Raw genomic sequence first — 27,015 nt, forward strand, 5'->3', positions numbered from 1 at the left:
TTTCTGCTGAAAGGAACAGACCAGGAAGGCAGGAGTTAGTAAAGGTGAAGGAAAGGTTAATTAAGAGCCGGTCAGGGCCAGGCCAGGAGCCTGGAGCCCCCAGACACACCAGGTTGGTTGTTAGTGGTCAGCCCCCGGGGCAGTCAGGGTGAGGCAGGGATTAGCTGGGTGACAGCAAGAGTTAGTGCAAGGGAGCCAGAGATTAACCCAAAGAAACCAAGGTGCCTACTGGAGGTGAGGCATGAAATCACCCCCAGGTGTGGCCCTGGCTTAGCGGCTGGCGGGCTCTGGGGGAGGCTGGCTGAGGCAGGGACGTGGGTGGGAACAGAAAGCCAAGGATGCATTCCTGGCAGGCCTGAGCAGCTGCGGGAACCCTGTGAGCCCCAGAAGTTCATTTCTTGCTCCCCACTTCTCTCTCCTGCAAACTCCGAGCCCGGGGTAAAGTTGCTTCCCCTTCCCAACCCTCCTTTTCAACAGAACAACTAACGCCCTCTACCTTCCGTGCGTGGAATGGATCTTTCCCAATGACTTCCGGTCACGGCCCCACGTCTACTTCCGGTGGGGGAAACCCACCTCTCTCAGCTCCAGAGATGGAAGAGGCCTCGCTAGCTGACTTCCTGTGTGGGAAAGAGTCCTCTCACTGACTTCCGGTGTCAGAAACGTCCCTCTTCTCGGCTTTCAAACATGGGAAGTGTTCCTCTGACCTACTTCCTGTGTACTAAATACTCCACTCAGTGGTTTCTAGCGTGGGAAAGACCCGCTTCATTGACTTCAGGTGTAAGAAAGGCTCCGCTTTCTGAATTCCGGTGTGGGACACGCCCCTCTGCTAATTTCCGGTGACGGGCACGCCCCCTCCTGCCTTCCTCGTGGGACACGCCCCCCTCTTCCTGTGCAGGACAGCTTCTATCCCTATCACTTAACAATGGAGAAGATTCTTCCCGAGCTTCCTTCCAGAGAAGGACACAAAAGCTCAAAGCTCCACAGTCTAGTGTCTAGACCCACAGGCCTCCACACTCACGTCCCAGAGGTTTCCCTGGTCCCACCTACTCCCAGTGGCAACCAGACTTCTGCACAGAGGAGAGATGTCATACTCAGAGTGCAGCCTCCCCCATCCACAGGACCACCTCCTCCTCCTCTGAGTCTTGTTAATAGGGCCATCCCCTGCCTTAGACCTGGCCCAGTGGACTCTGATCTTACAAACAGCCAATATGGGGCAGCAAAGTGGGACATCTGTATACAGGGCCAGTAGTCCCAAGTCATCTGCTTGCCAAAAGGAGGGGGACCAGCCCCCGGGGGGAGCCCAGAGCTCGGCAGGGCTGGGGTTAGTAAGAAGAGAAAACAGGGTTAGTAGGGGCTGGGTTAGTAAGTCAGAGCACAGCACCAGCGGACAGGGCACCTCAGCAGACACACACAGGAGTCGCTAGGAGAAAAGGAAGAACGCACGCAGGTCCGTTAGTTTGTTAAGGGATGATCGGGGTGCAGTTGAGGTACCCCGGGGTTAGACGGGTTAGTAATCGAACAAAAGAGTTGCCTACAGAAAAGAAAGCTGAGACGGAGGAAGAATGTGGGGAAGTGACAGTCAGGGATTCAAAGCAAGTCTCTTGCCCCAGGCAGAAGGATCTGTGTGCAGAACACCCAGAGAGGCCAGGGCCTAGGCAGCAGACGTGTTCAACCAGGTTTGGGGGCCTTCCTCCACCCTCATACATTTTTTTAAAAAAGTATCTGCCATGTGCCAAGATCCTTATATTCACGGGAATCCTCACTGCAACCTGTGAGGTATCAGAACTCGCATTCTACCACTGAGGAAACTGAGGTTGAGAGAAGTGAGGTGACTTACTCAAAGTCACCCAACAGGAAGTGGCAAAGTTGGTGAGTCTTATTTGCATTCCCTGTCCTGGAACGTGGGTCTGCACAAAGATCCCAGTCCATAGGCAGAGCCTTCTGGAGCCTTGGCTGCCCCCATATCCCAGCCCCTTGAAAGGCCCATGAGCTGCATGGTTAGTAGGATCTGGCTGCGGGGGGGTGGTTAGTAGGGCATGCTCGGGCCTGGTTAGTGGGTTAGTTGGTTGGCAGAAGGCCAGGCACCTCGCCACACGCCACAGCGTCCCGGCTGAGCCCTGGGTTAGTAGGTTAATCACACCATGCAACATTGCCCCGGCCCCTCCAGCTGCAGCTCCAGAGGCCTCCCGCCCCCACCAGCCAGGGAGTGGGGCCTGACCAGGGCAGGGGGTCTACCTCTAAGCCTCTCAGCCCCATCAAAATCAACCCTAACCACATGGACCCTGCTCAAAAGCATGTCGCTTCCCTATTTATTGGCTGTGGGTCTCAGAGTACCCCTGCAAATATTTCAGCTCCCTTGAAAATGGACCCGACTTGTCCTGGCTAGAAACCCCCTGCCTAGTTCTGGTCAGCCCCTCCCCAGAGGGCTGGATCCTGTTACACTCTGGCATAGACACACGCACACCAGCATCTCTCCGCAAAAGATCTGACACCCGTGCTCAGTAGGCATCTCTTCCATCACCGACTGTCAGGTCTCTAGTTGCTCCAACTATTGGCCTGCCCTCCCCCTCTAAAAAAAAAAAACAATAACAAAAAACAAAAAAAAACTGCATCAAGCTGGCCTGGCTCCTGGAACCAAATTGAGACTCCCCACACCCTCCCAGTCGGCTTCCTTTTCAGCCCATGCCACAAAGCACCTAACTGTACCCTAATTATGCCATCTTCTATCACTGCTGTACTTTTCCCATAGAAACCCCGGCCTAGCATCTCCCACAGTTCTAAACGATGTTCCATGAGAAATGGATTCTACGGCCATAAAAGTCAAGGAACACTTCATCCTATGCCCTGTCCCTGAGTGTTTGAAATTTTGCAGCAGAATTTGAATTTGAACCTGCCTTTTTTTTTTTTTTTTTTTTTTTTAAAGGAGCAATGATGACATTTCCTAGAACTTACTTTGGGAATTTAGAGGGTCGGGTCTCATCTCAGGCAGATCTTTCTCATCCTTCAAGGCTCTGGTTGGTACAGCTTGCTAGGAAGCTGTTCCAGACTGCAGCAGCCCTCTGTGGGGTCTGTCTCGCACTTCCCAAGCACTCAGAACTTGTGCCTTAATAGACAGTTTCATGGCACTGTCCCAGTCTCTGATTCTCCATGTGAGCTGGTTTTATCCCATCCAGCATGGCTGTGAAATCCTAAAGGTTCAAACCCTGGCACTCTTCACCTATGTTTCCCCCAAATGGCTAGCACGGGAAAGGGCCCAAAGTAGGTGCTCAGTGCTGATGAGAGAGGAGAATTCAGATACTCCAGGAAGCATTCTGAGTTACTATGGAGGCCATGAAATGCTGCCACCTCCCCAAGCTGATTAAAGAGTGATATTAGGAAAATAGGTAGGGAAAGGCTAATCAGAAATGCCTCTGGATCAGAAGATGCTGAGTTTTGAAGTCCAGAGGGCCAAAAAAAAAAATAGATAAACCCTAAGTCTATACTCCCAGATGGATAGGAGCATTTACTGAATATCTGCTGGGAGTCAGGCACAGTGCTAGGCACACGACCTCACTGAATCCTCCCTGCACCTGACAGGCAGGCACATGCCTTCCATTTCACAGAGCAGGGGAGGCTCAGAGGTGAAGTAACTTGCCCAGGGTTGTAGCCCAAGCCCTTCTCAGGACAGGGCTCTCCCAGGGGCTCTGCCTCCCCACACTGAGCCCAGCCAGTTCCATATGTCCTCCGAAGCACTCCGAGCCACCCCAGCATGGTACCTGCCACTCTCAGTGTCTGCTTCCCATACCTCTGTTCCTCTTCCCCATCTCTGGGGTGAGGGGCAGGAATTCTGAAGGGGAGATGGCTCTGGCTTTCCATGTTTGCAGTGACCACCCTGCTAAGGACTGAATGGAGTCCCCTCCCCCAAATGCATATGTTGAAGCATTAGCCTACAATGTGACTGTTTTTGGAGATGGGACTTTTAAGGGGTTAAGGTTAAATGAGTCCCTAGGGTTGAGCCCTAATTTGATGGTATTAATGTCTTTATAAGAAGAGGAGGAGACACTGGAGCTTGCTCGTGCTCTCTGTCCCTCTCCACAGAGAAAAGGCCATGTGAGGACATAGCAAGAAGGTGCCACCTGCAAGACAAGGAGAGAGGCCTCACCAGAAACCAACTCTAACACCTTGATATGGACTTTCCAGCCTCCAGAACTGGGAGAAAAATTCCTGATGTTTAAGCCATCCAGTCTGTGGCACGGTGCTGTGGCAGCCCAAGCCGATGAATAGTACACACCACTCCCCTTTCTGGGAAAAAGGACATCTGGCTTTTAAACTTGCCTAAGGGAGGCCACAAGCCGCTCTCTTGCAGACACTGGGACTGTCCCCTCTGGAGGGAGCTGGAATTGTGGACTGTGGGGCCTGTCCTGCCACCTTCTGCTCCCCAAGAACACAATCCAGGAGCAGTGCAGCTGGAAGCAGGGATCTGATTGGAGGACAGTGTCCTGAGATTGGGCTAAGGTGACCCCTCAATCCTTTGGGTAAGACTGGTTCCCTTTGGATGGCAGGAAAAAAAACCCAGGGCTGCCTGTCTCTTTCTAGTGAATTTCCCTGGCCTAGATCTTATCTCTTAAAGACCTTCTCTTTTCAGGATGGTGCACACTCAGTCCCTCTAGCTGCCCCTCCCAGAGTTCAACAGCATAGGGGGAAGGCTCCAGCTCCTCCCAGATCCTGACTGTCTCCTCTTTGTAACCATCAGGGAGAGGAAAAGCATGGAAAAGCCCCACCAAGGAAGCCCCACAAAATGACAAATACGCACAGAGCAAACGGAGACAAAGGACTCCAGCCAGCGGCACCCAAGGAACTGTGTCTGCCCTCTCCCTGACAGCCCCTCCCTGACTTCCATCATGTTCCTGTCCCCATCCTGTAGGGTCCTTTGAGACCCAGCCTTGGGGAGAGTGTGGTCAGTGGGGCCTTGGCCCAGGCCAGGCTCTGTCTGGTCACCGGCAGAAACACAAGGAGGAATCAAGTTCACATGGGGTCAGGAAAGGGCCCCCAGACCCAGACAATAGGGCCCAGCAGGCAGGGCCCGAGCAGGTGAGGAGGGAGTAGTGGGCTGCCAGGCCTCCCTCATACCCCTGGAGTCATCCTCCAGAGCCAGATCCAGTCGTCCACTGAGCATCAGCCAGGAAGAGCTCCTATCCATGGGAGGCTCCATCCCAACAGGTGAGGAGGATGAGATCTTCAGGGAGTCACCCAGGGGGCTAGAAAACCACCAGAGTCTGCCCGCTAAGTTACTGCGGCCAGAGTCCAAGGTCACCCGAGGTCCAAAGAGAAGGCCAGGCCAGGAGTCCTGGAGGTGCGGCCCAGATGGAGCCACCTGGGGGGAAACACAGCAAGTGAGGATGAAGCCACAGCCTCCACCCCCAACTTCCCACATCCCCCCCAGCCTGATTCTGCATCTCAGGGGACGCATGTTCAGAGATCCCCCCAGTCTCTCTCTCATGCCCCCAGCACACACACAGGGTGGAAGTGAGAACTCTGGACATGAAAAATTTTCAGAAGAAACTTAGGCCAGGCACGGTGACTCCCACCGTGACTCCCAGCACTTTGGGAGGCTGAGGAAGGAGGATCACTTGAGCCCGGGAGTTTGAGACTAGCCTGGGCAACATAATGAGACTCTGTCTCTACAAAAAATAAGCCAGGCACGGTAGCGTGAACTTGTAGTCCCAGCTACCCAGGAGGCTGAGGTGGGAGGATGTATTGAGCCCCGGAGGTCAAGGCTGCAGTGAGCCATGATCATAACACTGTACTCTAGCCTGGGCAACAGAGTGAGACCCTGTCTCTGAGAAAAAGGAAAAAAAAAAATGTTGTCTAAAAAGAGGAAGCAATGAAAGCGGAGAATACCCCACCAGGCAGGGTTAGCTCAGGGGACCAGAGGAAAAGCAGTAAAGGGAGCCCATAGCAAGCTCCAGGAGCCTCATGGGCAGAGACAGGGCAAGGATTTGAGTGGGTGGGAAGGACCTTCAGAGGCCTTTGATGGCTTCAATTCATTTTACAACATTCCCACTGAGAGGATCTCTGCACACCACCACCCCCAACACACATGCACACACACACGCACACATGCACACACACACGCACACACGCATACACACATGCACGCACACACACACTGCTCCCAGGATGAGGAGCTCACCCCCTCGCCGAGACTGTAATAAAGCGTGTTCTGACATGAAGATCTGAGCAGATGGGATCATGTCTCTGGGTTCACTTCTGCATCCCCAGCATCTGGCTCGGAGAAGTTGCTTGGTCCATTCCGGTGCTGAATGAATGAACATGCTAAATTCTCTGCTCAAGCTCACCCACAGTGGTCTTGATTCCATCCCACCCACCCCCACCAGGACCACACAGAGCAAGCCTTCCAGCCACCTGCTTCCCTGGCCATCTTCTCATGAGCAGGAATGTTCTGGGCCTGAGGAGGGGGCACAGGTAGGAGGAAAACCTACCCCCATGAAACCAAGCTCCATGTGACCTCCCTCCCTCCCTCCCTCCCTCCCCACATCTCTCTCAGGTTTACCTGGCAGCATCCAGCAGACACACAGGCAGTCCAGGCTCCCAGCTCCTTCCTTCCCCACACAGACCCCACAGGCCCATCCTGGAAGACAAAAGAGCCAACCACACCGCAGGAGAAAACTGCACCCAGGCCCCCTCCCCAGGCCCAGGCCTTGCCAAAACTCCCTGCCGAAGAAAGAAGGACCAGGAGCCAGTGAGGCTGGATCCAGGCACCCCACCCTCCACCTCCCTTTATTCCACCCCAGAACATCCTTAAAAGGTGAGGGGAGAGGGGTTCCCGGGTTCCCTTCACTCACTCCCTGTTTCCCGACAACAGCAGAATGCGACCCAGGAGAAAGTAGGACAAACTCAGCAGCTTGGTGACAGCTGAATTGCAGCTGAACGGAGAGTCAGGAATCCAGAATTCTGATCCCAGCTCTGCTCCTGCCACACTGGGTGGCCCTGGGACTCTTCCTGCCTTGACATTCACTCAAGGTGCACAATAATCACCCATTGTTTGAAGCAGTGGATGGGGAAATGGAAGGGACCCTGCTGCCCAGCAGTAATTTTTCTGCTCCCCCTCCTTCTCCCCTGCCCTTTCCTGATGCCCCATGCACCAGAGGAAATTCGGGGAGCCAGAGGCTGGAGTAGGACTCTTTTAAGACCACCCTGTGTCACCAGTCTGGAGAAGACCAGAGAATGACCACTAATCCTGACCTAGGACCATCTGCCAGGTTTTGCCTTTGGTGACAACTACGCTGTCTTCATCAACCGACAGACCTGAATCAGGATTGTCAGGGAGCCATCTCAGCGTATCTTCAAAGCTTTCTGTCAGCACCTGGGAGTGGGGGCATGCGTTCAGAACTGGAGGTGAACTCAGACACTTGCACTGAGAAAAATGCATCTAAAGTCACACTGCTAACTCTTCACTTAACTGCAAGGCCAAGGAGCTCTAGCCAAGGTTTATAAATATGATCACAAAACACCAAAATTGAAAAGGGCCAGTTCACGTTACCAAGGAGTCCCCAGCTTCCTCCTAATAGCAGTTCTACAAGTACACAAGGTGAAGTCATTTAACTCAGCCTTCAAAAGTTCCAGACAGTGACGTTTATAAAATACTAGCCCTAATGCCGAATGTGGAGTGTGAAAATCACCCTTTCTGGGACCCCACAAAATGGGGACAAGCTCTTTCTTTCTTCCATAGACGCAGAAAAGAGAATGAGCGACATCACCCATTTCCCCTCCCACTTTGGGATTCTAGGATACTACACTTCCCTGCACAGACCAGAGGAGGGCAGGCTGGTAGGCTATGGCCTGGTAAGTTTAAATACTTATCTGCAAGGATGCTTCTCAGTGTGGTTGTGAACGTCCTGAAGAACCGGGAAATTCCCTTCTGTCTCCTCTGTCCCAGGAACTTGCTGCTCTCTGTAAATAGACCCTGGGCTGCTCAAGCCTGGCTTGATCCACAGTGACCCTTTCCCCTGGCTCTGCGGACCTCGAGTCATGATATTAGTAAGGTGATGGAGGTTTCAAGGGACCTATAGCTAGCTCCTGGGTGAAGCTTACACTCCTTTGTCTTAGAGTGTACAAAGGAAGGCATGGGCTTTGGGGCCAGAGAAACCTGGAGGAAACTGTGGCTCTCTAACCCCCACGTACTTAATGTGTGACTCAAAGTTAATGATTTTCTTTTTTTTTTTTTTTCCTGGAGACAAGATCTCACTCTGTCACCCAGGCTGGAGTGCAGTGGCGTGATCTCAGCGCGTTGCAACCTCCGCCTTCCGGGTTCAAGCAATTCCCCTGCCTCAGCCTCCCAAGTAGCTGAGATTACAGGTGTGTGCCACCACGTCTGGCTAACTTTTTTTTTTGTAGTAGAGACAGGGTTTCACCATGTTGGCCAGACTGGTCTTGATCTCCTGACCTCATGCAATCCGCTAGCCTCAGCCTTTCAACGTGCTGGGATTACAGGCATGAGCCACCACGCCTGTCCAAAGTTAATGATTTTCAAAGCTTAGCCAGTGCCTGGCACACAGTACATGTTCCAAAAATTATTTTCACCACTCAATGATTTAAACTTTAAGTAAATCTGTGTGTGATATTTATGTTCCAGAAAGATGAGCCATATTTATCCTGTAGCATTATATGTATATAGTGCAGTTAGGAAGCACTGACCGAATTAAAATCCCCTATCTTGATGAATGGAAAAGCAAAGTCTGCCTTATCCACACAACGGAATCTACTCATCAATAAAAAGGAACATACTATTAATACACATTACAACGAGGATGAACCTTAAAGACATCATACTGAGGGAAAGAAGCTAGGCTCAACAGAACACATATTATATGATCTCATTTATACAAAATATCCAGAAAAGGAAAATCTACGGAGATGAGAAATAGATTCGTGGTTCCTGGGGTTAGGGATGTGGATGAACAATAAATGGGTATGAGAGATCTTATCGGGGTAACGGAACTGTTCCAAAACTGATTTATGGCGAAGGTTGCACAACTTGGTACATTTATTTAAAATAATTGAATGGGTGAATTATATGACATTTAAACTATGCCTCAATAAAACTGGACAGAACAGGAATTGAACTACTGAGACATGCAACAAGAAGCATGAGCCTCAGCTAGGCTCGGTGGCTCACGCCTATAGCCACAGCACTTTGGGAGGCTGAGGCAATCACTTGAGGTCAGGAGTTCAAGACCAGTCTGGCCAACATGGCAAAGCCCCATCTCTACTAAAAATACAAAAATCAGCCGGGTGTGGTGGCACACACCTGTAATCCCAGCTACTGGGGAGACTGAGGCAGAAGAATCACTTGAACCCGGCAGGCGGAGGTTGCAGTGAGTTAAGATGGCACCACTGCACTGCAGCCCAAATAGCACAGTGAGATCTTGTCTCAAAAAAAAAAAAAAAAAAAACTGAACACAGAAGCTTCCATATATATGGAACATAAAAAAAAAAAAAAGTAGAATCCAATCTACTGCTGAGAAAGCAGGTCAGTGGTTTCCTGGGGCTGGGGCTGAGAGGGGATTGACTGGGAAGGAATACAGGGGAACATTTCAGAGGGTGAAAATGTTCTATATCCTGATTGTGGCAATGGTTACACAGGTGTACACATTTGTCAAAACACATTGAAATGTGTGCTTTAAATGGGGGCATTTCCTTGTATGTAAATTATACCTCAATAGGTTATTTTTGCAAAACTCATTTATATGTGATAGAAGGGGACTGGAACTAAAAAGTGTCAGATCAAAGGTTGCACAAAGAACTGGTTGTGGACACCGGGGCCTCATCATCTCAGCTCTCACTAGACCCCATAGACCACCCACTTCAAGCCAAGGTCAGTCGGGAAAGCCAGGATTGAGGAACTGGAACCCAGAGGGTCATCAGAGGTCTCTCCCACCTCTAAGATTCAGGAGGTCTCGGGACATACGGATTTCCTGATGGATCTGACCTCAAAGCATGAAGCTGGTCTCTACCAACCAACCCCAGTGGACACAGGAAGAGAGGGAAGATCACCTTGGTTACTCCTGTGATGCAAACAGGGTCATGGTGGCCACATGAACGTGTCTGGAACCACATGGGTGGACAGATGCCTCCAACTGTCATCAAGAGAAAAAGAGACAGGAGTAAGAGAATAAATACATACCCGTGGGTACAGTGGAGAATAGATGCTAAGGTCCCATTTCAAATCACAGCGTTTCCCAAAACTGATCTCCTCGGATGCAGATCAAAAGCAAAACAGGAAACAAGGAGGTATTTTGTTCAGGGCAGTGTCAACCAGTACATCCTAACGTGGGTTTTATGGCATGGATTCCTGTGCTGCTCTGCCATGGGCAAACTGTGTGACCTTGACCAAGTCCTTCAAAGCAGTGAGCCTCGGTCTTCTAATCCACAAATTAAGGATAATAACAGTGCCCACCTCACAGGTTTGTCATGAGGATCAAATGAGAAGATGAATGAGGCTTAGCTTGAATTCTACCATTTTCTTACATCATTATTATTGTCATCACTGACCACACAGTTCATTACCACCACCCATGAAGTATTCATTTTTCCCCCTAAACAGCATGCACTGTTCTTAGTAATGGATGGGCAGCTGCCAGGGAAACATACATTTGTTGCATTTTAGATTCCCTCTGGGTTTTTGGTCTTTTTCCCTGACTCTGGAATAAAATCGCTACTCAGAGATCTGAGACATGCAAGAGATGTTGGCCCAAATTGCCTTGGATGAGCCAGCGCCCAGCGATAACGGAAGCTCCAGGGAATAATGAGAATGTGCCACGTGCCTCGCAGGAGACATGCTGGGGGAAGCAGATGCTTCTGCAGAGGAGGATAAAGCACTGTTTCTTTATGAATTCAAACACAATGTCCACAAAAGAGGAGATTCGGAATTCAAATCTCCTTCAAACAAGGGAACCCCTGAGGTGGAGAGAGAGGAAAGAAAACCAAGAAGAAGGGAAAGGAAGCTGAACTAACATTTATTAAGAACAGATCCTAACTGCAAATGTCTTTATCTACACGGCAAAACAAGCTGGGTTTTATTATCCCCACTTTACAGATGAGGAAACTGAGGTTTCTAAACAGGCCTGTTGGACCCCAAAGGGGCAGAAGGCGTGTTCAAATGGGGGCGGGGACTGGGAACAGTGGCTCACACCATAATCCCAGCAGTTTGGGAAGCAGAGGCAGGAGAATTGCTTGAGGCCAGGAGTTCATGATTAGCCTGGGTAACACATGGAGGCTCTGCCTCTACAAAAAATTCAAAAATTAGCCGGGCGTGGTTGTGTGTATTGGGCGTGCCTGTGGCTATTTGGGAGGCTGCAGCAGGAGGACCACTTTAACCCAGGAGGTGGAGGCTGCAGTGAACCTTGATTGCTCCACTGCATTCCAGCCTGGATGACAGAGCGGATTCATGTCATATATATATGGATCTATATAGATCCATATATATACGGATTGAATGAGAAAAGATCCAAGGAAGGTATATGTAAACTGCAAACTTGATGGCCATCTACATTACTATTACGGTGAGAAAACTGGCCAGTGATTGATTGATCATCTCTGTTCAGTTTATTCCAGCTGCTTTCACAGTCTGTAGGCAAAAGAGTTCGCTCTTAGGAGAGTGGCATAGTGTAGTAGTTACAAACACAGGTTTCAGAGTCAAACTAGATACAATTTGAAATCCTGTCTCCACAGCTAATTTGCTGTGTGGCCCTGGGTTCATCACTTCACCTCTCTGAGCCTGTTTCTCACCTGCAATGCCTAATTCCCTGCCTTATGGAGTAACCGTGAGGCAGCACCAGCAAGAACCTTGGTAAACGGTAACAAAGTGGTAGTTAGGGTTAATTACTACTCATCATCTCCTCCACACCTTTGAGTACACACACCATAGTTCAGCACCCCCGTCCCTTCCATGACTCATCCGGTAGCTTCCAGAGGGGCCCACCTGGCACCACAAGGGATAAGGGGACACCTGCCTCATCTGATCTGATCAGAGTGGAATGGGATAGGGAGACAGATGTCACTCTCAGCCAGACTTCGCCTCTGCCCCTGAGAATCTCTGGCTATTGTTCCTCCTCAGAGCTCGAGCTGACAGATGAGTCGGGCCTCAGAGACAAGGGAAGGGATCCTCTTGAAACAAAGGACTGGCCTACAAGTTATTCACCAGCCCATTGAATCTGCACAATGGACCCAATGCCCCAGAAACACGCTGCTCAAACAGGCTAATAATCACCCAGGAGATGAACCAGCAGCCTCAACAGAAATAAAAGCAAATCACTAAGTATCCATACAAGACTCAGGTGCTACGTAACTGAACTCAGCTGGCACCCGGGGGGGGGGGGGGGCACGATAGCATTCGCTAGCTTTGTTAAGCACCTACAGGGCACCGAACACGCACTGGTTCATAGCCTCGTGGCCGCTTTTTAAAACCGGGATTGTGATTTCCACTTTACAGATGAGGAAACTGAGGCTCAGAGAAGGGAGATTACTCCCGGACTGAAGTGGACACAGGTGGGAGAAGGATTTGTACACGGACTTGCGTAACTCTCAGCTGCTTCTCTTTCCACCACTCTGCCCTGCCTTGATGAATAAGTAAGTTCAAAGAGTGTAATCCCGCCCTGGGAAGAAGCATGGACCACAGCCAGAGAAAGGACCTTAAAATGAAGACACAGAAGAAAAGAAAAATTGGAAACAACTAGCAGGACCAACAATAGGGAACTGACAAAGTAGACCGTGTTTATCTCCTGCGTGAAACACTGAAATCTCTAATGATTTCGGCAAAGGTCATAATAACATGGACAAACACATCTGATGTAACTTTTCTTTTTCTTTTTTTTTTTTTTTTTTTTTTTTTGAGACGGAGTCTCGCTCTGCCGCCCAGGCTGGAGTGCAATGGCCGGATCTCAGCTCACTGCAAGCTCCGCCTCCCGGGTTCCCGCCATTCTCCTGCCTCAGCCTCCCGAGTAGCTGGGACTACAGGCGCCCGCCACCATGCCCGGCTAGTTTTTTGTATTTTTTAGTAGAGACGGGGTTTCACCGTGTTAGCCAGGATGGTCTCCATCTCCTGACCTCGTGATCCGCCCGTCTCGGCCTCCCAAAGTGCTGGGATTACAGGCTTGAGCCACCGCGCCCGGCCTGATATAACTTTTCAAAAGCAGTATACATATAATGCAATTACCTTTCTTCTTTTTTTTTTTTTTTTTTTTTTTTTTTGAGGGTCTCCCTCTGTCACCCAGGCTAGAGGGCGGTGGTGGTGTAATCTCTGCTCACTGCAACCTCCGCATCCTGGGTTCAAGCGATCCTCCTGCCTCAGCCTCCAGAGCAGCTGGGCTATAGGCACATGCCACCACGCCCGGTTAATTTTTGTATTTTTAGTAAGATAGGGTTTCGCCATGTTGACCAGGCTGGTCTCGAACTCCTGACCTCAGGTGATCCACCCACTTCAGCTTCCCAAAGTGCCGGGATTACAGGTGTGAGCCACCGCGCCCAGCCAATTTCAAAAATAGAAAATATACCAGAGAGAGGCCGGGTGCGGTGGCTCAAGCCTGTAATCCCAGCACTTTGGGAGGCCGAGATGGGCAGATCACGAGGTCAGGAGATCGAGACCATCCTGGCTAACCCGGTGAAACTCTGTCTCTACTAAAAAATACAAAAAACTAGCCGGGCGAGGTGGCGGGCGCCTGTCAGTCCCAGCTGCTGGGGAGGCTGAAGCAGGAGAATGGCATAAACCCGGGAGGCGGAGCTTGCAGTGAGCTGAGATCCGGCCACTGCACTCCAGCCTGGGCGACAGAGCAAGACTCACTCTCAAAAAAAAAAAAAAAAAAAAATATATATATATATATACACACACACACACACACACACACACACACACACACCCCAGAGAGAAATATATGAAAATGAAGTTTTCAGGCCAGTCATGGTGGCTCATGCCTGCAATCCCAGCATTTTGGGAGGCTGAGGTGGGCAGATCACTTGAGACCAGGAGTTCGAGACCAGCCTGGCCAACATGCCAAAACCCCGGCTCTACAAAAAATCCAAAAATTAGCTAGACATGGTGGCACATGCCTGTGATTCCAGCTACTTGGGAGGCCCTCTGAGGCACGAGAATCACTTGAACCCAGGAGGTGGAGGTTATAGTGAGCCAAGATCACACCACTGCACTGCAGCCTGGGCAAAAAGAAAGGCTCTGTTTCAAAAAAAAAAAGAAAGAAAAAGAAAATTGAGTTTTCTTCTTTTTTTATCGTTTATAAATCTTCTACAATTATCATGCATTTTATTAAACTTATTGAATTTGTTTTTTAAAATCGGCAAAAATTATAAAAATTCTCATTTATTTTTATTCATTTATTTTAGAGACCGGGGTGTCACCATGTTGTCCAGGCTTGGCTTGAATTCCTGGGCTCAAGCCATTCTCTTGCCCCAGCCTCCCAAAGTGCTGGAATTGCAGGTGTGAGCCATCGTGCCCAGCCCAAAATTCTCATTTTTAATGCAAGCGTAGAGAATGATTCTCCTAAAGCTGGCGGTAAGGGATTATGGTTGTTTTGGGGGACTCTGAAGACTTCATCACTCTCTTCTGTTAAGGAGTGGGGTTAAGGCTTAAAATAAGTAAATTTCAGAACAGTTCTCAATGGCAAGGGTCACCAAATAGTAAAATAGGCGGGCATGGGGGACATGGAAGGTGTTTACATAAAATGCTTTCAACATGAAATTAACCAAACTTAGAGTAGGGTCAATTCAATGCCACCCAAAGCTAGGAGCTGGCAAAGTGTCCAGAAATGGTTTGCCCAGGCTGCTGGATGATTCTGCCTAGAAGGGTGAGGGGCGAGGTGGGAGCACTGTTCCCTCAAGCAAGGATCTGCCCACCTGCAGGATGAGGATGAGGAGGTCTGAGTAAACATCAGATACCCAGCCCCACCCCAAAACCTGCTGACTCATCCTCCTTGCCACGTGGCTCAGACATCTGCGTATTGGAAGCAACGCCCCTAAAGTCTGAGAACCACTGTCCTCAGGTTTCCCTGTCTGTCAAGTGGAATTACTCATCCCTGCCCTGCGTCTACCCCCGCCCCCCTCCCTGGGCCATCGCGGCGCTCCCAGATGCTCCCAAAAGGGAATGCGCTTTGCAAAGCACTGAGTCCAGAGCGAGCGTTCTGCTTTGAGCCGTGCTCAGTCCCAGCCTGGCCCCGAGAAAAAAACAAAGTCGTTCCCTCAAGTTCTCTCGCAGTCCTCCCTCTCATACTTCCTCCCCTCCCGCCGCAGCAGGTGGGGGCGTTTTCCCCGCGGCGGCACTGCAGTGGGGTGTGCGCGCCAGCAATCCCAGGCGCCGGGCAGCCTCGGATCCGGAGCCTGGGATGAGGGTGGGAAATCCAGGGTGCGCCCCCGGGGCCTCCCCCTGCACAATCCCAGAAACAATTTCTCTACCCCAGGGCCCTCCGCTGGGCGGAGGGAAGTCTGGCCCCTTTCCTCCCAAATTCCCAGCCTCTCCAGGGAGTGTCCTGGAACCGAGGAAACGTGGAGAATCGAGCTGGTGGGTTCCGGGATCTCCTTAGACCCTTTAGGAGATGCAACGTGGGCTTTAGAGTCCTGCATATCTGGATTCACAATCACTGGCTGTGTGACCTTGGGCATGTCGATAACCCTCTCTGAATCTCCGTTTCTTCATCTTTAAAATGGGGTTGTTTCTTACCACTTTCGTGGGACTGTTGTGATAACGCTTGCAAAGCACCAAGCAGGTCCCTGCCTAGAGTAACCTCTCCATAAACTGATGTCACTGTTGTTTTCAATGAGGGTGAGTTACCAGCCCTCTCCATCCTTTTGGAGCCAAATTTGACGCCGGACATCTGGGATTTGAGTCCCAGAAGTAAAGGAATGGTAGACTCTGGTGGGGAGGGGGGCTGGGTATGAGGGAAGGGGACCTCAAGAACCCTGCCCCGCCACCTCACCCCCACCTCCAGTTCCGAGACCCTCTGGGCTCTGCCTATGGCTTGGCCAGTTAATTGCTAACCTGGTGGGCCGAGAAGGTTCGCAGGTCCACCTCCCAAATCCTGTCTCGTGTCGTCGGAAGGGAAGGGTCTTTGTTCCCCCTCATAATCATGATTGCAAGACCCCCATTAGCACTGGACTCCCAAAGCATCCTCCCCTTGCCTGACCTCACCCCCGATCCCAGCCAGAGTCTTGACTGTGTTTGACAATTACAGGCTGCAAAGCCTCTTCATCCATCCAATGCGGGACACTTCAGGCGGCGTTTGCATCCCTGAACCCAGCCCTGGGACTCTGGGACCTGCCCTCGACCCCAGCCTCGGGGAATTAGGCTGTTCCGCGTTCGGGGACAAGGACGCTTGGGAAGGAAGGCTGCTAGGATGGGGCGACGTCTTACCTCGGGTCCGCGGTCCTGCGGCGCGAGTGCGGAGGGCTCTTTGTGCCCCGGCTCACAGCGCAGAACTGGGGGAGCCCCTGCAAGCGCCTCCCATCTCAAACTCCTCCCCGCACTCGTCCGCAGCCTCCCTCCCTCTGGTCCCCCGAGCGCAGCCGGCGTCGTCTTTGTAGCTGCTGCAGCGCCCATGAAATTTTAATGCGGGAGCGGCTGGCGGGCGGAGGCGCCCCACCCCTGGCCCTCGCCTCCACCCTCCCGCCTCCTTGAGCCCCTACAACCCCACACCCAACCCCTCCTTACCCAGCCCAGAGTCCTGGCCAGGAAAGCGGGGTGCAGCCGGTCTTGGAGGGAGCACACCGCCGCCCCCGCCGCACAAAGGGGCTAGCAGGCCGGCGCTCTCAGCCTCCCGCATCCCCACCCGCGGCGCTGTCATGGCAACGCTTGCCCGGCCACTTTCGGCCGCAGAGAGCTCAGGGCTGGAGAGGCGCGGGGGCGGCGCGCGACCGCGGACCAGGGGCGCAGAAGCCTGAACCCCAGAGTAAGAGGACAGAAGACGCTTGTCCTGGAATAGTGCCAAGGGCTTAACTAGCAAGACCTCGGGTGTATGCCTCTTTATGCACATGGTTATGGTGAAGTTCAGATTTGAACCCATAACTGTAAATTCATGCGTGTACAGCATTTGGCCTAACAACATGTATAGGTTTAGTCTTTAATTTTTTTATTATTTATTCTTATTATTTTAGAGATGGGACTTCACTCTGTCACCCTGGCTGAAGTGCAGGGGCACAATCATAGCTCACCGCATCCTCCAACTCCTGGGTTCAGGAAATCCTCCTGCCTCCCCCTCAGCCTTCGGAGTAGCTGGGACTACAGGCCCGAGCCCCCGCGCCCGGCTTAGTCTTTTATTTAACTGCCCTCTTCTTAGTACCTACTATTTTCTAGAGTAGGGATGCTAGAAAGTGGTCCTGAAGTAGTGGGTCTAGAGCCGAAGCATCTACGTTGCTTGAGAACGTGTTAGAAATCCAATTCAGGGCCAGGCTCGGTGGCTTACCCCTGTAATCCCAGCACTTTGGGAGGCAGAGGCGGGCAGATCACCTGAGGTCAGGAGTTCAAGACCAGCCTGACCAACATGGTGAAACCCCGTCTCTACTAAAAAATTAGCCGGGCGCGGTGGTGAGTGCCTATAATCCCAGCTACTCCTGACGCTGAGGCACAAGAACCACTTGAACCCGGGAGGCGGAGGTTGCAGTTGAGCCAAGGTCATGCCACTGCACTCTAGTATGGGTGACAACAGCCAGACTCCCTCTGAAGAAAAGAAAAGAAAAGAGGCCGGGCGCGGTGGCTGGCTCATGCCTGTAATCCCAGCACTTCGGGAGGCCAAGGCAGACAGATCACCTGAGGTTAGGAGTTCGAGAGCAGCCTGACCAACATGGAGACTCCCCGTCTCTATTAAAACTACAAAATTAGCCAGGCATGGTGGCACACGCCTGTAATCCCAGGTACTCAGGAGGCTGAGGCAAGAGAATGGCTTGAACCGGGGAGGCGGAGGTTGCAGTGAGCCGAGATCATGCCATTGCACTCCAGCCTGGGCAACAAGAGTGAAACTCCATCTCAAAAAAAAAAAAAAAAAAGAAAAAGAAAAAAATGCGATTCAGGCTGAGTGCGGTGGCTTGCTCCTACCTGTAACTCCAGCACTTTGGGAAACCTAGGAGACAGGCTGGCTTGAGCCCAGGAGTTCGAGACCAGCCTGGGCAACAAAGTGAGACCTTATCTCCACACACACACAAAAAATACAGAAAGATTAGCCAGGCCTGGTGGTGTGTGCCTGTAGTCCCAGCTGCAGTGAGCCCTGGGGGAAGAAAGGAAGGCCCAGATATGTATGTTTCAGCAAATGCACCAAGGAATTCTGATGCACACTCAAGCTGGAGAACCACTGTGCTAGAACATTCCAGTGACCTTCAGAACCAGACTGTTCTGGGTTTACATTTCAGTTCTGCCCATGCCCCTGACAACATGTGACCTTAGGCAAGCTCCATACCCTTCCTCAGTTACTTGTCCATAAAGTAGAGATAATAATGGAATCCACATCATCAGGCTAAATGAAGGAAGTGTGCTTAGCACAGTTCCTGGCACCTAGTAACAGCTCAAGACATAGTTATATCATTAGACTACAACATCTCTTTTGTCACATTTCTGTGAATATTGTTTATCATCTTCATTGGTCACATAAAGAGGCTTAGAGAGGCAGTGAGAGCTGCCTACAGACACTGTAAGGAACCTGGGTAGATTTAAGCCTGTCCTTTTAGACTCCAACTTCCCCAGCTTTCTCTAGACTACACATCTGTTACTGGGACCAGCCCTGATCTTCAGAAAATACAAACCCCATTCAACAAACTTATAAAACAGGCCCAGCCCAGGACCACTGCAGGAAGCTCAAGAGTCCCAAGGAGGCTTTAGACACAGCCTCCTACCCTGGCAGAGTTAGCAGTCCTGCCAGGATGGTAAGACCCATGTGAAAGAGTTAGAGAAAAGGCAAGGCAGTGTGTGGTCACAGCATTGCCCAGAGTACGCAGCCCACTATCAGGGTGGGACCAACGTAATCACAAAAGTCCTTTTTTAAAAATGTTTTGGCCAGGCGCAGTGCCTCATGCCTGTAATCCCAGCACTTTGGGAAGCCAAGGCGGGCGGATCACGAGGTCAGGAGATTGAGACCATTCTAGCTAACACGGTGAAACCCCGTCTCTACTAAAAAATACAAAAAAATTAGCCGGGCGTGGTGGTGGGTGCCTGTAGTCCCAGCTACTTGGGAGGCTGAGGCAGGAGAATGGTGTGAACCCGGGAGGCGGAGCTGGCAGTAAGCCAAGATCGCGCCACTGCCCTCCAGCCTGGGCAACAGAGTGAGACTCTGTCTCAAAAAAATAAAATAAAAAATATAAAAAATAAATAAAAATAATAAATATATAAATAAATATAAATAAAAGTGTTTTGAGACAAGGTCTTGCTCTGTTGCCCAGGCTGGAGTGCAATGACAAGGATCATAGCTCACTGCAGCCTTGAACTCTTGGGCTCAAGTGATCCTCCTGCCTGAGTTGCCATCACCCAGGTCTACGACTTCCCCCTAATTCAACAGTCTAGTCTAGTCTCCCTAGACACAAACAAAAAGGGAAATACAATTTGGCATGACACATTCTAACTGAGTACAGGGGATACATAGAGGTCACCACTTCCTTTCTTAAGCATTCCCAAGCCACCTGTTTTATAATCCATTCCCGAATTCTCCTGAGTGTCAGTCTATCATTTCCAATATCTACTTGGAAAAAAATCAAACCACCTGTTCATCCCAAACTTTCACACTTCATCCTATTCCCTGGGGCTTCTGAAGGATGAGCAATAGTGAATTTATGATTCTATTTCCAAGCATCTTTGGTTCTAGAGATATTGTAATCAAACCTAGGTTTGGCTGCTCACTGCTTGAAAGCCAGACGCCAGAGATAAGGGTTGATGGGAAGAAAATTAGGTTTACTTAAAGAGCTAGCAAAACCAAGAAGATAATGGACTATTTATTGCTCTAAAGTACCATACTATCATATTAAGTCAGTACAGATTTTATGCTGTTTTTATGTTAAAGTCAAGTAGAAGAGGCTGAGCGTGGTGGCTTACGCCTGTAATCCCAGCACTTTGGGAGGCCAAGGTGGGCGGATCACGTGAGGTCAAGAGTTTGAGACCAGCCTGGCCAACATGGTGAAACCCTGTCTCCACTAAAAATATAACAATTAGCTGGGCATGGTGGGGTGTGCCTGTAATCTCAGCTACTCAGGAGGGTGAGGCAGGAGGATCACTTGAACCTGGGAGGCGGAGGCTGCAGTGACCTGAGATCACACCACTACACTCCAGCCTGGGCAACAGAGCAAAGGGGAAGAGAAGGGGGGTTGAATTGGGATCAACAGATGACCAATTGCCACTGGCACCTGGGCACCAGCGAGGGTCCAAGAAGGTTGAGAACTTCTTTGTCCTTGGTCAGGTCACAATGCTTTTATAAATCTTTAACAAAACATTGATTATTTACATACTTCTCCTTTAATCCCAGAGTTAGTTTTTAAAAACTACATGATTGCTTTTTTCTGCATATTATCTCAGTGCTCTAAAATTATCTTAGCCTACGTGCAGGAATGGGAAAAGGCCTCTTAAACAAAAATTGAGTTAGTTATGTTAGTACTTTTGCTGTTTCGCTGTTGCAAAGTCTTTTAAAGGCAAGCAGTGGGGAGGTGGCGGAGGGGAGCAAAAGGGGTGACAGTTAGAGGATACTGTGGCTCACTGCAAATAGACCGTCTAACTCAGGCAGACTCAGGACAAGCCATGAACCGAGTACTGCAAGGAGGGAGTGGACCCTCATGTTCAGCAGATGCCATTACCAGTGTGGGCCTCCTCTGCTCCCAGTTCTCTAACATGGTACATTTCTGTATCGGGGCAGACCAGACTAGCTCTCCTGGGGGATTCAGCTGGTCCTTTGCCCTCCTTTTGCCCATCTGTTGAGTGCCTTTGTGGTGAGCAAAGTCTTCCCTTGCATCCTCCATTTCCCTAGGGAGGGTTGGACATCCTTTGGGGTTCATGCCTGGTTTGAGAAGTAGAGCTGGCATCCTTCTCTCCTCCCCATCAATGTAACTGTGACCCTCACCTCATCCTACGGGTAGACTTAGGACATACCCTGGGAAGAGCATGCCTCGAGATGGTAAACATCATCCTCACCACAACTGGCCAAGAGTCCTCACCTTCCAGGAAACATGTATAGGGCCAATTTGGACCCTAGGAGCCCATGAGCAGATAAGAGTACCCCAAAAAGACACGTCAGTATTCCTGCTCTGCATGATACCCAGATTTCCTGCTCTGAAACCCCAGATTTCCAGGAGAATTCTGACACTGGCAACATATAAAGGAGAGGGGAGCCTGAGCCTCTCTTCTCTTTAGTCCTAGAACAGCCCTTGGAGAAACAAGAGTGGCTCCAGAGGCCAGGGTTCCCGTTGCAATTCTGTTATCAGCCCACTGGGTTCCTCTTTAAAAAGAGAGAGAGCGGGCCAGGCGCAATGAGTGGTTCATGCTTGTAATCCCAGCACTTTGAAAGGCAGATCACGAGGTCAGGAGTTTGAGATCAGCCTGACCAACATGGTGAAACCCCTGTCTCTACTAAAAATACAAAAATTAGCCAGGCGTGGTGGTGGGCGCCTGTAATCCCAGCTACTCAGGAGGCTGAGGCAGGAGAATTGCTTGAACCCGGGAGTTGGAGGTTGCAGTGAGCCAAGATCATGCCACCGTACTCCAGCCTGGGCGATGAAGCGAGACTCCATCTCAAAAAAAATAAAAATAAAAATAAAATAAATAAATAAATAAAAAGAGAGAGAGATAAGAAATTCACATACTCTAAGGTCGGACACAGTGCCTCACGCCTGTAATTCCAGCGCTTTGGCAGGTTGAAGTGGGAAGATCACTTGAGTCCAGGAACTCAAGACCAGCCTGGGCAGCATAATGAGACCAACCCCCCGCTCCACCAAATCTCTACAGAAACCGTTTAAATATTAGCCAGGCATGGTAGTGTGTGCCTGTGGAACCAGCTACATGGAAGGCTGAGCAGAGAGGATCACTTGAGCCTAGGCGTCAGAGGCTGCAGTGAGCTCTGATTGCACCAAGGCACTCCAGCGTGGGCAACAGAGCAAAACTGCGTCTCAAAAAGAGAAAGAAATAAACAGAAAAGAAAGGGAAGTCGCATCCTCTAAAACTAACCATTTAAAGTGTATGATTCAGTGGCAATGAGTACATTCACAATGTTATGCTGCCACCAGGTCTAGTTAGTTCCAAGATGTTGTCGTCACCCCCAAAATAATACTCCACACCCTTAAGCGGTTACTTCCCAGTTTCCCCTCCAGCCCATTGTCATAGGTGACCTTTTGTGCTGGCTTCTTTCATTCGGCATAATGTTTCTGAGATTCATCCACAATTGTAGCATGGCTCAGCACTTTATTCCTTTTATGACTGAATAATATTCCATTGTATGAACAGAACACAATTTATTCATCCATTCTTTCGTTGATGGACACGTGGGTTGTGTCCACCCTTTGGCTAACGTGAATAGTGCTGCTATGAACATGCATATGCAAGTGTCTGTTTGAATCCTTCTTTTCGGTTCTTTTGGGTACATACCTCTCTATTCCACGTTTCCTTTTCTATTCCCCCACCTTGCCTTAGTGAGAGGGATTATGGAGTCAGTAGCTAGTGGGGGCTTCCTTATATACACCCTACCATGTTCCCAGCTCCACTTCTCTGCCGGGCCACACTTGTAGCCCTTGGAGGAAGGATTCTGGGAAAGGCCAAATTTTGTCTTCCCTCCAGCCATGTTACTGATGGAGACGGGTCTATCAGGGGATCAGGGGATCTCTTTTCTGACAGCTGTCCCCTGAGCAAACAGCTCCTGGTTTTACCCAGATAGAATGTCTCATTTGACTCATCAAAGCGGCCATCTTGACCTGGGGTGAGCGTGGGGCTCCCTGAGTTCAGCAGTGAGTGTTTGTAGAGCAGAGGAGAGGAGAGCTGCATTTGGTATGGCCCAGAAAGAATGTGCCTTTCAACAATTCCCTGAAACTACAAAATTATTTCCCTGCCACTCCCCGGCCCCATAATCACCGTCAGATGCAATGAACTTGACCCCTTGCCCGCTTACTTACCAGAAGCCTTTCCAAGTGCTTTATCCACACTCTCTCTTAGCACCCTCTAAGAAAGTATCGGTGTCATCTCCATCTGGTAAGGAAAGTGAGGCTTAGACAGGGAAAGTGACTTATCCAGGGTCACCCAGCTAGAATGTAGTAAACCTGAGATTGAAATCCAGTGCTGTCTGATTCCAGAAGCTGCCCTCAGCCTCTCTGAAAACTCGTCTGCATCATCCTGAATCCTTTATTCCCCTAAGAAGGGATGCGCCACCCCTCAGCCAGCTGAACAATGACCCCACTGCCATGCTCGGGTCACTCCAGGGTCTGTCCATCTGGGCATGGGCTCAGGATCAATGCCATGGTCAACTAGAGCTCAGTGGTCTCCAAAATCTTATCTCTGTCCTGCCCCCAGTGGCATCTAAATGTGTGAAGGCCAGCAGTCTCTCTAGATAAAGGATAAATGGTGAATATAAGCCTGGATCACCCCAGATACAGATCCTGAGACATGGCTTCAAATGCAAGTTGTTTATTTAGGACGTATTGGTACCAGGAAGCCTTGGTAAGGGAGCAGGTTAGGGAGACAGGGAAGAGGAGAAAGCTGGAATAGGTACACTAAAGAGTATACTTGTCACCAAGGACAGTCATAACAAAGTACCAAGACTGGGAGGTCTTAACAAACACCTTAAGGAGGCTGGAAGTCCAAGACCAAAGTAGCAGCAGGGTCAACTTCTCCTGCAGCCTCTCTCCTCAGTTCACAGATGGCAGCTTCTCAGTGTGTCATCATGTGGCCTTTTCTCTGTGCACACACAACCCTGGTGTCTCTCCCTCTTCTCACAAGGACATCGGTCCTGTCAGATTAAGGTCTCACCCTTTCTACCTCATTCTACCTTAATTACCTCTTTAGAGGCCCTATCTTCCAGTGTAGTCACATTGGGGGTTAAGGCTTCAACATAAGAATTTGAGTGGGGAGAGCACAGCTTACTCTATAACTATGAGCAAGTTGTCAGCGACTAGAACTCGGTCCTGCTGAGGTCTTCTGGGAGACTGCCGGACACACCTGACATGTCCTACCCCAGGTCGAGGTAGTCGTGGAACTCTGCATTCACTTTTTTTTTTTCCTTTTTTTTTTTTTTTTTTGAGATGGAGTCTCCCTCCGCCGCAAGGCTGGAGTGCAGCGGCATGATCTCGGCTCACTGCAATCTCCGCCTCCCAGGTTCGAACGACCCTGCTGCCTCAGCCTCCCAAGTAGCTGGGACTACAGGCACATGCCACCATGCCCAGCTAATTTTTGTATTTTCAGTAGAGACGGGGTTTCACCATGTTGGCCAGATGGTCTCAATCTCTTGACCTCGTGATCCACCCACCTCAGCGTCCCAAGGTGCTGGGATTACAGGCGTGAGCCACCGTGCCCCGCCCTCCACCCGCTTTTATCTCTTATGGTTGAAGGGTGATCCCTGGACATCAACTTCTTGCCACCTCCAGGCTGCCCCTTGCACAGACCAAGCACGTGTCCTCATCCAATTGACACCACAGCACCCACGAGTTGGGCACTGGTGTCTGTGTTGGGCACACAAGGAAACAGGCTTTGAGGGGTGATGGGCAGCACCCGGGGCCTGGTCTCCTTCTGTCATCTGGAATAGTGGGGAGCAGCCCACCAGGGACTGCCAGGCTCTCTGCCACCCTCTCTGCCACCCGACTCTCTGTCTTATTTCCTTTCTCTGCCTTCCTCCCAGCCATAGCGGTCAGCCAAGACATGGACTCAGGAGTCAGACAGAACTAAGTTTGAATTCCACCGTTGCCCCTTACCCACCAGGTGACTTTGGGCAGGGAACTTCAACCCTCTGGGCTTCAGTTTCCTCTTCTGTAAAATGGAGATTACATAACCTCACTTGCAGGGCTTTTGAAAGAATTAAATGGTCTGAGTGCAGAAAACACATGGCCCGTCACAGGGCCCAGTAAATGCTCTCTCGCGCGCGCGCGCGCGCGTGCACGCGCTCACTCGCTCTCATAGTATTGGGAAATATGATGTTGATCTATTATTTTTCTGAATTTTTTCCTCCTTCCTGTGAATATTCTGTGGTTCCTGCTCTCAGTTTTTGGGCCTTATGCAAGTGATTTGACTTCAGCCTGGTAGTTTCTCTCTCTCTCTCTCTCTCTCTCTCTCTCTCGCTCTCTCCCTCTTCCCCCCACTCTCTCTTTCTCTCTCAAGGCCATTAGAGACCCCTCACGAGACCTAGAGTTCTTATACCTGGGTAGTTATTATAAAGGATCTTAGAAGCTAAGCAGACACCAGCACTATCTGCAGTGCACACACGTATCAAGTCCAGTCCATAGACACAGTTGCTGTTCTTTCTGTGCGAGCAGATGCTGTTGCTTTAACTATAATACAGGGTTGTGGAGACACTATACTACATTAGTGGCACTTTAAAAAAAAAATCATCTGGTCTTTTCTCCATTGGCAGGACCTGAAAATGTATCCTCTACTTTATGGAGTCTATGATCCATTTTCCATTAAGACAAAAAGAAAAAAAAAAGTCAAACTATCAAAGTCCAGGGACCACCGGTTTCCCCCAGCACATTTATTTTATGGTGCACACAGCAAGGCTCAGGAAGGCCAGGAGACCTTGCCTGAGGTCGCAGGGAACCTCCCCCTGCCCCCAGGCTCCCTGCTCCAGGCACCTCGCCCCTGCCTCTCTTTTGTCTCCAGCGAGTGTGCTTGCCTACGTGCGTGCGTGCAGGGCCGTGTCCCCAGCCCTGCTGCTTCTTTGTCTGGGCTTTTGTGTCCAGACAACAGAGAAGCGGGGCAGAGTGTGTTGCTCTCATCCATCTGCAAACAGACCCCCTCCAGACGCCCTGCACCTGCTCCCCGGCCCTCCCAGTCGCCCCAGCAGGTGCTGCAGCATGGCCATCCTCTCCCTGCTGCAGTGGCTTCTGCTGCTGCTTCTGCTGAGGCTGAAAGGTGCAGACCGCAGCCGCCAGCACAGCGGCTGCCTTCCCTCCTCCCCACCCCCCTGCCGCCACCTCTCAGTCACAGGAGATGAGTCTCATCTTTTTTCCTGTATGGGCAGATGCTGACAGAGCCAGAGATGGGGCTAGAAGGAATTGGGATGGGAAAGACAAGCTCTGCAGCAGACTTTACAAAGGCACCCTTCCTCCAGTTTTGTAGTCACCCTTCCTTCTCCCACACCTCCGCACCCAATGCACTCCCAGCCCCGTCGATGCTCTGGAACGTTTCGCCAAGTCATTCCCCCTCCCACCAAGTCGCCACTGTTGTCCTGGCCTCCAACATCCCCTACTGGGCTTCCTTCCAATCTGTTCTCCTTGCTGCAGCAGCCTGAAGATTCTGGAAATGCAAAGCTGACCTCATCACTCCCCTACTCGTAGCCCCTCTGGTCTCAGGATGGACAGCAGCCTTTACCTTCCCTGGCAACCTTACCCTGCCCTGGCTGGCCCCCAGCCCATGGCTCCACCCTCATCCTTCAGCACGCTCCCACCCCAGGCACACACCTCCAGGAGCAGCCCAGCCTCATGGTCTCCAGGGAACCTTCCCTGACTTTTAGGTCTTTGGATTGACTGGGGCCCCTCTCCTTCTGGGCTGATTTCAGTTTAGAATTACATATCCATTTGCTTTTCTGTTGTACACAATCTCTCTCTCTCTCTCTCTCTCTCTCTCTCTCTCTCTCCTCTGTCTCTCTCTCTCCCCCCCCCCCCCCGCCCCCGCCATCCCCACAACTAACCCATGAGGTTCGTCATGGGAGAAGCCTACTCTATTGTCGCACCCCGGCGTCTCCAAGGCACGGTGAAGGGTCTGACACACAGGAGGCCCTCCACGTATGTTTGCCAGAATGACTAAATCTTGAAGCTTCAAATGCTGTGGTTCTGCAGGGCTTCTCAGAAACCATTTTATAG

The 27,015-nt window shown here is 50.6% G+C and overlaps 2 long non-coding RNA genes across 2 annotated transcripts; one reads left to right on the forward strand and one right to left on the reverse strand.

The window, feature by feature from the left end:
- The first annotated feature begins 885 nt into the window (after positions 1-885).
- LOC112633254 lies at positions 886-5,823 on the forward strand. Its single transcript, XR_003121504.1, has 3 exons — positions 886-1,869; positions 4,078-4,514; positions 4,625-5,823. It is a non-coding gene; the product is annotated as an uncharacterized LOC112633254 (long non-coding RNA).
- LOC112633253 lies at positions 4,663-16,694 on the reverse strand. The gene is made up of 5 exons (XR_003121503.1): positions 16,415-16,694; positions 10,057-10,139; positions 6,554-7,953; positions 6,173-6,298; positions 4,663-5,353 (listed from the first exon to the last, which is right to left on the reverse strand). It is a non-coding gene; the product is annotated as an uncharacterized LOC112633253 (long non-coding RNA).
- Positions 16,695-27,015: the final 10,321 nt, after the last annotated feature.

The sequence above is a fragment of the Theropithecus gelada genome, chromosome 10 (genome assembly GCF_003255815.1).
Source record: "Theropithecus gelada isolate Dixy chromosome 10, Tgel_1.0, whole genome shotgun sequence".
NCBI lineage: Eukaryota > Metazoa > Chordata > Mammalia > Primates > Cercopithecidae > Theropithecus > Theropithecus gelada.